Source organism: Petromyzon marinus, unplaced genomic scaffold, assembly GCF_048934315.1.
Source record: "Petromyzon marinus isolate PM22_M1 ecotype Great Lakes invasive population unplaced genomic scaffold, UKy_Petmar_22M1.pri1.0 PM_G_Scaffold_70, whole genome shotgun sequence".
NCBI lineage: Eukaryota > Metazoa > Chordata > Hyperoartia > Petromyzontiformes > Petromyzontidae > Petromyzon > Petromyzon marinus.
The window spans coordinates 530065-545777 of record NW_027423025.1 but is presented as its reverse complement, the minus strand read 5'-3'; positions in this window follow the sequence as shown (position 1 = coordinate 545777).

Below are 15713 nucleotides of genomic sequence, written 5' to 3'. Positions count from 1 at the left end.
TCCACACATGGAGTTATTTCCTTGACGGTGGCTTTCATAAATAGGTGGGATAGCAAGATGAGTAATTTTATTATCACTTTCATGTGATCACACGACCAGGTTTCACATGTCTGCATGAAGTCTAGGGCAGTAAGACTGTTTTTAGAGTGCTCGACATACAATTTTAAGGTTGGTACCGTATTTTCCCGCATATAGCCCGCAGACGCATATACCCCGCAAAAATAGCATTTTGTGTAAAACAAATTTCAGATATTCTACCGACACTTCTTTCAAATGTTTCTTGCCGTTGGTTTTTCACACCTGATGATAACCGTTTGTGTTATGGCCGAAACGTCGTGAGAATTTTTATTGTTTTATATATATTTTATTATTTTGTTGTTTCCCTTTAACGTGACTTTACCGAAAGAGCTAAGAATATGAATTACTGCAGTCACGAAAGCTTTGAATCAAAATTTCAGACAGCCCGCACCTCCATATACCCCACATGCATTCATAGATTTAACGTCGTTACCGAAGCTTAATTCCATCATTAAAACTAAGTTTACATTTGTAATACATTACACTATCAATTGTTAACATTAAAATCATAACTTGCACAAAGAAAACAAATTAACCAGAAACGAATGAACTTAAAACAGTAAATAAGTAAGTAAAGTAAATATCCACTAAATAAATAACACGTAACTGGTAGATAAGTAAGTAGTTTTAGCACTGGTAGATTGCGCACTGCGCAGACAATAGCGGCACTACAGTAACGCCGTGGCCTCGCCCACCCCCCACCTCTCCCCCAGCTCCCGTCGCCGGTAAACAAAGTACGCCCACTTCAAACATCATTTCATTGTACAAACAATTCGAATCATTTAAAACCTGATAACGTGCAATATTAGTGTGAGTGGTTTATTCAGCAGTGCTTTAGTCAAAGGTAAGTGTTGCATAGTGGACAGTCCTACCATTAAAAACTGTAAACGAGTCATGACTTGTCACACGTGTAAAATATTTTTGGGATAGCCAGCACCTCCATATACCCCGCAGGGTCTTGTTTGTTTGTAAAAAGTTGTATACCCCGTGGGTTATATGCGGGAAAATGCGGTAGTGTATATACTGATTGGATATCTATTATTTTTTTAAAATTAGTATCACTTTCAAAAACCTAATAGTTGGTTGTTTAAATCGAGACGATTGGCATCCCTTTCTTGAATAAAGAGGGAAACAGGTTAATGACATAACAGTGCACTACATAAATTAATGGTTGTAGAGGATTACTTTATTGTTACAGCTCATTTGAAAGCAGGTCTTGTTCCTTCTGTACTCGGAAACATTTAGCATCCAGTGCCAGTGAATGGCCATTAAAATTAATGGGACCTAGTGTCTGTGACTGCGTTATAAAAGTCCTAATGTGTTCACCGTAATTTTCAGCCACGCTCCACGGTAAACCGCCTACTGGACAAAGGACTTCCCAATGCGGCGCTTTCTCTCGTGATTCTGCAATACAATAATTCACCTGGCGCCTACACAACAGAACGATTTCATTGTCTGATCTTCATTATTAATCACTGAAATTGTATCTCTAATTATTAAATTAATATGTTCACATGCTGGTGAACACTGTAAGACTTTGGTGGAAATCCACAGTGGTTCTCCGATGGAGAATGGCCCCCGTCACAGACGTTGGGATTTTCCTCTCCATTGCCAAGGTCACCAGCATGTGATTGTTGCCCATGCTCGGTTGAACAGCACATTACTTGCCATGTTTTTTTTAAGATCTTGGGACACAACGATGCTTCATAGTAAATTGTCACTTGTCCGCTATAGAAGATTACAAAAAGACCAACATTTACAGCTTACTCAGGCTATGCCATGACTAACACCTCCACTATACAACTGGGTCCAGCAACCTTTAAATCTGCATGAAAGTATGAATCCTCGTTTGATGAGTCACGGATTCAAAATAGTTTTTTGGCAGCAATTTAGTACAAATACCTTTTTGAGAAATAATTATAACAAAAAATGCAATAGACCCATTTATAAGTACAGCAATCTTCATTTGAAGCTTTCGTGACTGCAGCAATCCATACCCTTTGGTTCTTTCGGTAAAGTCGTCACGTAGTAGGTAGAAAATAAATAGATCACGTGACATTTCAATGGCAACCCAAGCGACCGTCTTCAGGTGAGACAAACGCAGCAGGAGAACTGCTGACGCACCCACCACCCCCCATCGTCAGACCACAAGCTGGGTCTGATGAAGAACTTTGTCAAAGCCATGGACAAAACACAAGCAACTTCCAAGTACCTCCGTGGAATGATTCTCAAAGTGAAGCGAAGATAAAGGAAGGTGTCTTTGTTGGTCCTCAGATTCGTGAACTTTTTCGGGATGACGCATTTGACAGTGCGCTGCGTGGCAAAGGAAAAGACGGCATGGAAAGCCTTCCGGTTAGTGGCAACATTTTCTCGGAAACAACAAGGCAGGCAACTACAGGGGAGTCGGTGGAAAACCTCAAGGCATACAAAAGCCTTGGTTTGCACCATGTCACTAAAGATACACTTTTTGCACTCTCATCATCTAGATTTTTTCTCACCGAATTGCGGAGCAGCGAGCAACGAGCATCGCGAGCGATTTCACCCAGGACATTGCAATAATGGAGAAACGCTATCGGGGTCAATGGAGCCCCATCAATGCTTGCAGACTATTGCTTGACGGTGTCAAGAGATGCTCCATTTTTTATGAATAAAAGAGACAAGCCAAGAAGCGCCGAGTAGACACTGAACAAGGACTAAACTATGTACTTACTAGCGGTAAGTACCCGGCGTTGCCCGGGTGAAAAAGATAGACACACACATCAAGTTACACACAGACATCGACCCACACACGTAGAAACACATCGACTTACACGCGCACACACATACATATATAGACTCACACAGACAGACATCGACTTACACACACATATGAACTTACACACACATAGACATCCACTTTAGATACACACACATGGAGTTATACACACATATCGACATACACACATATAGCGACTCACACACACACATCGACTCACACACAGACAAAGGTGAACTCACACACACATTGACGTAAAAACACATGTCATTACACACACACACATATTGAGTAAGACACACACACGGACGTATATACACACACATGGACCCACGCACACATATCGATTTACACACACACACATAGACTCGCACACACGTAAATAGACTGACACACACATTGCCCTACACACATATGGACTCTGACACACAGAGATCTACTTTAGATACACACACATGTGTATCTAAAGTAGATGTATGGACTTACACACACACACATGTGGATAAACAGAGACATATGGACTGACACACACATGGACGTACACACACACATCGACACACAAACGCACATTGACTTACACACTGACATGGAGCCATGCACACACATTGACTAACACACACACACATCAACTAACATACACACAGCGACTGATACACGCACACATGGACTGACGCGCACCCTTGGACTGACACACACACAGACACATCGACCTACACATACACACAGCGACTGATACACACACATGGACTGACGATATCTGTTCCGGTACAATCCTTATTTGAGCAAAGCTACGCCCAGTGACTGGCGGGTCATTAACATAATGAGTTCGTGAAAGCCGTCGCGAGTTGATTGGGACGGGTTCAGCACCCACGCCCCCATCCCTCGACATATGGCCCGAGCTCATTAACATAATTTTATTCAGTTACGGAGCCGCTCGTGGGAGGGGAGTGTCTTGTACCCCGGACGTGACGTCATGTCACCTGCAGCTGCCGCGTGACGTCACGAGATAACAGGAAGCGATCGCTTCGCTCTTGCACTGAAATCCGAGGTGAGAAATTATCATCGTGTTGGTGGTCGTGGTTGTTGTGGTGGTTGTTGTTGTTTACCAAGGTAGAGCCTCGCTCTCTCGTAGGGATGTCAGTTGAGTAGCAGCGAGCATGGGAATCGATGTCCAGGTTGGAACTTTACAACGCGGGGCCCAGCCATGCGGGGCCTTGCCTCCTGCCCTCGCCTGATTGCGTTTACTTTAATTATCTCGCTTAAGTTTAATTTGTCTTCACCCGGCTCGCCACTTTGTAACTTTGTTTTATTGTAAATATTCACGCATCTCTCAGAGACATGATCTAACCCACGACCTCCTGTACACCAGGCGAGGTAGTTCACATCTCTCAGGGACATGATCTAACCCACGACCTCCTGTACACCAGGCGAGGTAGTTAACATCTCTCAGGGACATGATCTAACCCACGACCTCCTGTATACCAGGCGAGGTAGTTAACATCTCTCAGGGACATGATCTAACCCACGACCTCCTGTACACCAGGCGAGGTAGTTAACATCTCTCAGGGACATGATCTAACCCACGAACTCCTGTAGACCAGGCGAGGTAGTTAACATCTCTCAGAGACATGATCTAACCCACGACCTCCTGTAGACCAGGCGAGGTAGTTAACATCTCTCAGAGACATGATCTAACCCACGACCTCCTGTACACCAGGCGAGGTAGTTAACATCTCTCAGGGACATGATCGAACCCACGACCTCCTGTACACCAGGCGAGGTAGTTAACATCTCCCAGCCACCACTGCGCCTACTACTGACGGTGCTCGTGTGAGTCTCAATGCGTGACGCGTGATTTACCGACGGCGATGTAAAGTGGGGAGTGGGTGGTGGCCTCCGTCCGTTGCTGCATTGAGAATGACCGCGGTGGATATCCAAACCCTTTGTTCTGACTGCTGCAACGTCCCTGCTGCATTGTGGGAGCGGCGGTGGCGGTGCAGCAATTTGGTGGCGTGGAGCTGCAGCCTCCAGAGGTGTCCTGCTCCCCAAGGGTGAGGGCACGAGCTGGATTGGCTCTTGACCATCACCCCGCTCGTGACCTTGACCCTGATGCTCCTGACTTTGACCTTTACCCCGTGCCTGACCTTGACCCTGCCCCCCCCCCCCGAGGGCGGTGCCGCCGTAGGTGCTGCTGCTCGCTACTAGCACCACTTGCCCCTACAACCTGTTACAGTCTACATGGGGATGGGGAGATAGTTGTCTTGGCATTGACATTTTGAGTTTAAGTTTCGAGATACAAAAAAAATAATGAAAATGAACACAGACATTGGGATGATGTTTGTATTTTATTTTTCTTTGCAACTAATTTTTCTTCGTGAGAATTGTAAAATGCAAAGGGGGGGTGGGAGGTGGTGGGGGGTGCAGTAATGAACAGTCACGTGACAACTCAGTGGCGGTCAATGTTGTCGGAGGGCCCCTGACGTGAAATGAACCAAACGGAAGTAAAAATCGAAATTCGTTTATTTTGGGCGACTCCGTCCCCACCGCGCACGTAAACGCCGTGACCCACCTGGCGCTGAGATAATTCTGTCCTCGTCATGGTGCGTCGTCCAAGCACAGCAGCGAGGACGAATGCGCAGACTGAACAAAATTTTGATTAGCGCATCGTGTAAAGCTCGTCGAGAGGAATAGTTCGCCTTGAACAGATATAAAATGACGTCGCAACGCAGTTCGTGCGAGAGCCGGGGGCTTACGGGACCCTGAGGTCCCACCATGAGGTTCGAATGTGTGAAGGTCTAACCAGATTCAGAGGGCACGGGGTCCACCCAGTTGAAATGGATGGTGGAGTCTTCCGGACTAGAGACACGAGGCAGTGTGCCCAATGAGACGAGAGAGAGACAACCACGCTGAGAGGTGTCACAGCAACAACAGCAGCAGCAACAACAACGGCAAGAACAGCATTAGAGGCACGGTTCCACGTCTACACGGAGTTTGGGCCTAGTGGGTCGCCCACGTGGAAGAGCCTGGGTCGGGCCTAGTAATGCACGGTGTTGTGTCTGCTGCTATATTAACCAACTATTCGACCAAAACCATAAAAACACACAAACTACAGTTATAGTGTGCATTGAATAATCCGTGGCTGAAAGTTACGTAAAGTAGCTTACCTGATAATAGCGAGTGGAGTTTGTATTATATCCTTCTGTTTTGCAAAGTGAGCGAGGGTAGAGTTTGTATGATCTCCCCCTGTTCTAGAGAGTGGAATTTATATGATATCCCCCTGTTCTAAGAGAGTGGTGTTTGTATGATCTCCCCCTGTTCTAGAGAGTGGAGTTTGTATGATATCCCCTGTAGTGGAGTTTGTATGATCTCCCCCTGTTCTACAGAGTGAGTGGAGTTTGTGTGATCTCCCCTGTAGTGGAGTTTGTATGATCTCCCCCTGTTCTAGAGAGTGGAGTTTGTATGTTATCCCCCTGTTCTACAGAGTGAGTGGAGTTTGTATGATCTCCCGCTGTTCTACAGAGTGAGTGAAGTTTGTATGATCTCCCCCTGTTCTAGAGAGTGGAGTTTGTATGATATCCCCCTCTTCTACAGAGTGAGTGGAGTTTGTATGATCTCCCCCTGTTCTACAGAGTGAGTGGAGTATGTATGATCTCCCCCTGTTCTACAGAGTGAGAGAGTGGAGTTTGTATGATCTCCCCCTGTTGTAGAGAGTGGAGTTTATATGATCTCCCCCTGTTCTAAAGAGTGAGTGGAGTTTGTATGATTCCCCCTCTTCTACAGAGTGAGTGGAGTTTGTATGATCTCCCCCTGTTCTACAGAGTGAGAGAGTGGAGTTTTTTATGATCTCCCCCTGTTCTAAAGAGTGAAGTTTGTTTGATCTCCCCCTCTTCTACAGAGTGAGGGCAGTTTGTATGATCTCCCACTGTTCTAGAGAGTGGAGTTTGTATGATCTCCCAATGTTCTAGAGAGTGGAGTTTGTATGATCTCCCCCTGTTCTACAGTCAGTGGAGTTTGTATGATCTCCCCCTGTTCTAGAGAGTGGAGTTTGTATGATCTCCCCCTGTACTACAGAGTGAATGAGTGGAGTTTGTATGATCTCTTGCTGTGCTACAGAGGGAGTGATTGGAGTTTGTATGATCTCCCCCTGTTCTTGCTGATGGTTTTCTTGCTGATGGTTTTCACACCTGATGATGATTGCTTCTTGTGTTGCAGTCGAAACGTCGTGATAATTTTATTGTTTTATATTTTTATTATTTTAATGTTCCCCTTCTACGTGGTGGTGACTTTACCGACAGAACCAAGAATATGAATCCCTGCAGTCAAGAAAGCTTTAAATCAAAAGCTCACTTAATCAAACAAACTGAGTAAAACTTGGAAATGTAATGCAATGCAACACTGAGAGTCGATCAACACACAATAAACGCAAAGCCTGGTAGATTACTTTCTTACAAAGATTGCTCAACTAAGCGAGATAATTAAAGCAAACGCGATCAGGCGAGGGCAGGAGGCAAGGCCCCGCGTGGCTAGGCCCCGCGTTGTAAAGTTCCAACCTGGACATCGATTCCAATGCTCGCTGCTACTCAATTGACATCCCTACGAGAGAGCGAGGCTCTACCTCGGTAAACAACAACCACCACTACAACCGCGATGAGAATTTCTCACCTCGGATTTCAGTTCACGCACGGAGCAGCAGATTTCTGTTACCTCGTGACGTCACGCAGCAGCAGTAGGTGACGTCACTTGCGTGGTACAAGAACACTCCCCTCCCGCAACGAGCGGGTCTTAATTTAAATAAATTATGTTAATGAGCCCGGCCCATACGTGGAGGGATGGGGCGTGGGTGCTGAACCCGTCGCAATAAACTCCCGACAGTCGACACGAATATATTATGTCAATGAGCCGCCAGTCACCGGGCGTAGCTTTGCCCAAATAAGGATTGTACTTGAACAGATAACGCAAGTTGACCCAGGCAGAGGTGACGTCACGCTCAAGGGCGCGGTAGACGGGGTGGGGTGAATACCTTGGTGACATGACGTCACTGGCGAGGTACACCTCCCCCTGGCGTTTCACGCCGATGAGGTGATGCTGAGTAGTGACGTCACAGAGCGGGATTGGAGTTTAAGTTGATTTAGATTCATTTTCCATTGCTCCCTCCCTTGAACTCAGCAACAACAACGTGGACATTGCATCCCACTGGGATTTTTAGCACACAGCGTTGGTGTACGGTGCTTTTCTCAGCAACATTTTGCTGTTTTTTTCATGGATTTTCTGTTTGCAGAGTCACACAAAGTAGTAACTTTAAGATGTGTTTTTTGTTCTTGTTTGTGTTTGTTGTGGTTGCACTTGATTCAAGAGCCGAATGGCTCACAGGGGTATACCAAATATATATCAACTGAAACTATTGTGTACACACTGTGTGTATGTAAACTATGTGTGTACACTGTGTGTGCGTACACTGTGTGTGTGTACACTCTGTGTACACGTACACAGAGTGTGCACTGTGTGTGTGTGTGTACAGTGTGTGTACACACTGTGTGTGTGTGTACACTGTGTGTCACTGTGCCTGGCATAAGCGTCGTGGTGACGTCACCGCCACTTAGTAGAGAATGGCGGTTGTTGTTGTGTCACTGTGTGTGTGTGTACACTCTGTGTGTACACTATGTGTCACTGTGTGTGTCACTGTGTGTATATACACTGTGTGTGTACCCTGTGTGTGTACACTGTGTGTATACACTGTATGTGTGTACACTGTGTGTGTACAGTGTATACCCTGTGTATGTGTACAGTGTATACACTGTGTGCGTGTACACTGTCAGTGTGTACACTGTGTATACACTGTGTGTGTGTACGCTATGTGTGTATACACTGTGTGTGTACACTGTGTGCATGTGTACACTGTGTGTACACTGTGTGTACATTGTGTGTGTACACTGTGTGTGTGTACACTGTGTGTACACTGTTTGTGTCCGAACCCCCGGCAAGGCCATCTACTTAATGACGAGAGAAAATTCACACGAAATGTCCTTTTCAATGAAGTCTTTCAGATGTAAATTGATACAAGCTTTTAATGAAGAAATAAAATCATCTAATTCAAAACACAACACAATTCAAAGATGTTTCATTTTAAAACTTCAAAACGGAGCATGGGGTACTTGCGTGAATGCGTCCTTCGTGTGCCGTAAATGTTGTGACTTTCCTGGCCTGAAGGCCGTCAATGTGTTGGACCATTATTGGTGCACAGCGTCTCAACAGCAGTGGGGTTTGCTTCAACCGATAGATAACGAACATCCAGACGTGAATCAGCAAGGAGCATTTCTAGTCCTAGTTAGACAAAATCTACGTCAACACGTAAGACAAAACTACAATTCGTGTTGTAGAGAATGTACCTCCTCCTATACGTGTAACTTTCAAGTGGTATGCCTTGTAACTGATGAATGATCCGAGCGTGCTCCCTATTTCAAAGACGATGAGTTGCTCCAGAGGCAGACGCTTCGTGAAACACAAGAGTTCTCTGTACAGGTTACTTCCAAAACACACACACACTTTGTCCTAACATCACTTATTCAATGTGTGAATCTCAGACAAAATATTACATGTACGCGCACAATCAGACGAGTATTCATTCTAAATCATTGACGGGCATATTAGCAGCATTGAATTACTGCAGCGAAATTGACTGCATCACGTTACATCGTATTAACAAGAAGTTATTTTACAAATACGCACCGTCTGCTTAACAGTGTATGTACAACATACTATTGTTGCGTCATTCAAAACGAGTAGGCCGTTGCATGCTGGCGTCTGGGTCAAAATGTATCAAACTCTAAACATTACGCTACAAATAATAGATCACGGAGTTTCGATGGCAACACAAGCAATCGTCATCAGGTGGGACAAGCACAGCAGCAATAAGAGGAAACTGCTGGAGTAGGGGCCTACTACTTCAGCAGTTTCTCTTGCTGTGGTTGTCCCACTTGATGACGATTGCTTGTGTTGTGATCTAAACGCCGTGATCTGTTATGTTTCTACCCACGTGATGACTTTACCGAAAGAACTCAAGAGTGTGGATTCCTGCAGTCACGAAAGCTTCGAATCAAGATTACCTACAAACTACACAACTGAGATGACGCATCAATCATCGCCCCCTACTGACAGGCTCTTGGTCACATGGAGGCTGGTGCAGGGCCACCACCTTGTGTCACACAGGGGTAGCTGCTACTTGGGGATGCTCTTCGAGCGTTTCAGACGAGGTACTACACAAAACTCCGAGTTGCTGAGGCGGTTAAGCAAGCACCACGCAAAAACAATTATGATAACATCATGAATGTTTGGGAGCTTTATGGCTCTCGCTCCTAGTGAGAGATTAACCCAACCCACAGGTCCACAAAGACTGGCCGCTCTTACTCTGCAGGTTGAACCTAGGAATTGAGTGTTCAACTTCACATTCTTGTCATTAAAGGCCTGTGACAAAGGTGCATCTATTGGAGCGACATCGTCTCTGGCTTACACATCTACCGGGTCTCCACTTGACTTTGGATTGTCTCGGAGGAAGTCCACCCACACCTCCACTTCCACAAACTGCTGGGAGTTGCCTCGCTCTGCCTCACAGTCAGAATTCTCCTCCTGCTTCACGTTGCCTCCATCGATGTGAAGGTCGGATTTTGAAGTTGAATTTTCATCTTCACATTTAACCTGCACTTCTTTGCTCTTCACCATCACTTCTTCCCTCTTCACCATCACCTCTTCGCTCATCACTTCTTCCCTCTTCACCATCACCTCTTCACATTTCACCTCGATACCTTTAAGTGTCAAAGCTGGGATTTTCCTCCGGTTCTTGTTTCATGAGGGATGGGCTCATTGCGGCACTTTGACTTTCACAAGCTGACTTCAGACTAAACTCCTTGTGGATCTTCTGATGCTTGTGCGTTCTCTGGTGTACTTGAAGATTTGATGAATCTGCAAACGCCTTCCAGCAGAGTGCACCTGAAGGGTTTCTCTCCTGTGTGTGTTCTCTGGTGTTTTTGAAGAACAGATGACTGTGAAAATGACTTTCCACACACACTGCACTTGAAGGGTTTCTCTCCCGTGTGTGTTCTCTGGTGTCTTTGACGATTTGATGAATCTGCAAACGCCATCCCGCACAGAGTGCACCTGAAGGGTTTCTCTCCCGTGTGTGTTCTCTCGTGTCTTTGAAGATGTGACACATGTACAAACGCCATCCTGCACAGAATGCACCTGAAGGGTTTCTCTCCTGTGTGTGTTCTCTGGTGTTCTCTAAGATATGATGACTGTGCAAACGCCATCCCGCACACACTGCACCTGAAGGGTTTCTCTCCTGTGTGTGTTCTCTGGTGTTTTTGAAGAACAGATGACTGTGAAAATGACTTTCCACACACACTGCACTTGAAGGGTTTCTCTCCCGTGTGTGTTCTCTGGTGTCTTTGACGATTTGATGAATCTGCAAACGCCATCCCGCACAGAGTGCACCTGAAGGGTTTCTCTCCCGTGTGTGTTCTCTCGTGTCTTTGAAGATGTGACACATGTACAAATGCCATCCTGCACAGAATGCACCTGAAGGGTTTCTCTCCTGTGTGTGTTCTCTGGTGTACTTTAAGATGTGGTGACTGTGCAAACGCCATCCCACACACAGTGCACTTGAAGGGTTTATCTCCTGTGTGTGTTCTCTGGTGTTTTTTAAGACCAGATGACTGTGAAAATGCCTTCCCACACACACTGCACTTGAAGGGTTTCTCTCCTGTGTGTGTTCTCTGGTGGGTCTGAACAACTAATGAACGTGCAAACGCCTTCCCGCACAAGGTGCACCTGAAGGGTTTCACTCCCGTGTGTGTTCTCTGGTGTCTTTGCAGATTTGATGACTGTGCAAATGCCTTCCCACACACACTGCACTTGAAGGGTTTCTCTCCCGTGTGTGTTCTCTGGTGTATTTGCAGATTTGATGACTGTGAAAATGCCTTCCCACACACAGTGCACTTGAAGGGTTTCTCTCCTGTGTGAGTTCTCTGGTGCCGTGTCAAATTTCCAGTCCGATCCGTGCTGTATGCAGGCTGGTCGCATTGTTGACTTGTCATACCGAGCTGCGCTGACTGCATTTGCTCCATCAGACCAATTCTGCGGAGGAAGCGTGAGAGGAAGCGTCAGCTGCAGACAGAAAAAAATAATATCCACACCATCTACACGTCAGTATCGAGGCACAGAGGAATGCATATATAGTCACATGTGACTTACACGTCTATATTCATATATTCATGATGTAGTAAAAACGTTTCCCAAATTCATCACACGGGCTGGTATGGCACACAATGAGAGGGCAAATGGTCATAAACATGCCTGGAAGCCCTCGTATCTTCAAAATGAATGTTCACCCAAAACTCCGAGTACACAATTTCGGCTGTCTGGCTACAAAAGGAATATTTATGAGAGCTAAATTCAGCTGACATAGCAAAGGGTGTTGAAAACAATACTATTTGTGTTATGCCGAAATTCATAAATTAATGTTCAATCGCAACTTAGAGGTGTGAATCCAGGCTCAGATGTCCTTGAATGCTGGGATGAACAGTTCCGATTTCAGCTGCATATGTGTGCTGTGTTCACCTCCTGTTTCCATTCTTATAAAGAGTTCCAGAGGAAAACAAAAGTAAACTACTGTTATGCTATAACCTCCGTGTTCAACAGAGTTAATAGACGTTACTAAAAAACACAAACTGTACACTGTCACTGGGTAAACAGGCGGTGGCGTGTCTAGAATCACGCCTGGCCATCTTAATCTGCTTGGCATGAATGCTTCCTCACTCCACCAAGTAATTAATCGAGGATCAATTAACATAGCCGAGGCTAACTGGAGTTTGCGTGTCTCTCTCCGTGGTGAGATGTTAACTACCTCACCTGGTATACAGGAAGTCGTGGGTTCGATCCCGACAATGACGCCTGCTGTATATCTGGAGTTTGCGCGTCTTTGACCGATAAACATTGACACATGTATTCTTGGTTCTTTCAGTAAAGTTACGTAGATAGGAAATAACAATAACAGATAATAACAATAACAGATAATACAATTAAATTAAATAAAGACTACTTGTGTTGCAATCAAAACGTGGGTTTTTTTTGCTTTATTTACTATTTTTTATTGTTATTTTTATTTTATTTTCTATCTACGTGACTTTACCGAAAGAACCAAGAATATTAATTCCTGCAGTCACCAAAGTTTTAAGTCAAAACATTCACACACGTTGACAAAGCCTCACCTTGTGTTGTTGTGGGCAGGTCGCTTCTGATAACAAGAGCGGTATAGCAGCTCAAGCGGGCTTGGCCTGGTGAAAAAAATGAAAACTGCGTGAATATTTACAATAAAACAAAGTTACAAAGTGGCGAGCCGGGTGAAGACAAATTTAACTTAAGCGAGATAATTAAAGTGAATGCAATCAGGCGAGGGCAGGAGGCAAGGCCCCACGTGGCTAGGCCCCGCGTTGTAAAGTTCCAACCTGGACATCGATTCCCATGCTCGCTGCTACTCAACTGACATCCCTACGAGAGAGAGAGGCTCTACCTTGGTAAACAACAACCACCACCACTACCACCATGAGAATTTCTCACCTCAGATTTCAGTGCAAGCGTGGATCGGCAGCCTCCTGTTACCTCGCGACGTCACGCGGGTAAGCATGTAACATGACGTCATTCCAGGGTAAGAGACACGCCCCTCCCACGAGCGGCTCTGTAACTGAATAAATTATGTTAATGAGTCAGGGCCATATGTCGAGGGATGGGGCGTGGCTGCTGAACCCGACAGCTACTGATAATGATGATACTACTACTGATTATGCTACTACTGATAATTATGATACTACTACTAATGATGATACGACTGATAATGATGATACTACTACTGATTATGCTACTACTGATAATGATGATACTACTACTAATGATGATACTACTGATAATGATGATACTACTACTGATTATGCTACTACTGATAATGATGATACTACTACTAATGATACTACTGATAATGATGATGATACTACTACTGATGATGCTACTACTGATAATGATACTACTACTAATGATGATACTACTGATAATGATGATACTACTACTGATGATGCTACTACTGATAATGATACTACTACTAATGATGATACTACTGATAATGATGATACTACTACTGATTATGCTACTACTGATAATGATGATACTACTACTAATGATGATACTACTGATAATGATGATAATACTACTACTGATTATGCTACTGATAATGATGATGATACTACTACTGATTATGCTACTACTGATAATGATACTACTACTGATGATGATACTACTGATAATGATGATACTACTAATGGTTATGCTACTACTGATAATGATGATACTACTACTAATGATGATACTACTGATAATGATGATGATACTACTACTGCTGATGCTCCTACTGATAATGATACTACTACTGATGATGATACTACTGATAATGATGATACTACTAATGATTATGCTACTACTGATAATGATGATACTACTACTAATGATGATACTACTGATAATGATGATAGTACTACTAATGATGATACTACTGATAATGATGATGATACTACTACTAATGATGATACTACTGATAATGATGATGATACTACTACTGATTATGCTACTACTGATGATACTACTACTGATGATACTACTGATAATTATGATGATACTACTACTGATCATGCTACTACTGATAATGATGATACTACTACTACTAATGATGATACTACTGATAATGATGATGATACTACTACTGATGATGCTACTACTGATAATGATGATACTACTACTAATGATGATACTACTGATAATGATGATACTACTACTAATGATAATACTACTGATAATGATGATGATACTACTAATGATGATACTACTGATAATGATGATGATACTACTACTGATTATGCTACTACTGATAATGATACTACTACTGATGATGATACTACTGATAATGATGATGATACTACTACTGATTATGCTACTAATGATAGTGATGATACTACTACTAATGATGATACTACTGATAATGATGATGATACTACTACTGATGATGCTACTATTTTAATTTGAAGCTTTCGTGACTGCAGGAATCCACACTCTTTGGTTCTGTCGGTAAAGTCGTCACGTGGTAGGTACAAACATAACAGATCACGTGACGTTTCGATCGCAACACAACAAGCAATCGTCATCAGGTGGTACAACGACAGCGAGAAACAAAGTGCTGAAGTAGTGGGCAAGAGATCTGCTGTGGGACCAAGTTCTAGAGTAGGAGCCCTCGGCTGTTGTGTCTCGCTGTGGTTGTCCCACCTGATGACGATTGTTTGTGTTGCGATCGAAAAGTCACGTGATCTGTTATGTTTATACCTACCACGTGATGACTTGACCGAAAGAAGCAAAGAGTGTGGATGCTACTATGACTGATGATGATGCTGCTACCACAGACTCGTCACACAGAGACTCATCACACAGAGACCCATAGACTCGTCACACAGAGACCCATAGACTCACCACACAGAAACCCACAGACTCACCACACAGAGACCCACAGACTCATGACACAGAGACCCATAGCCTGACCACACAGAGACCCATAGACTCACCACACAGAGACCCATAGACTCGTCACACAGAGACCCACAGACTCGCCACACAGAGACCCATAGACTCATCACACAGAGACCCATAGACTCACCACACAGAGACCCATAGACTCACCACACAGTGACCCATAGACTCATCACAGAGAGACCCACAGACTCACCACACAGAGACCCATAGACTCACCACACAGAAACCCACAGACTCATCACACAGAGAAACACAGACTCAC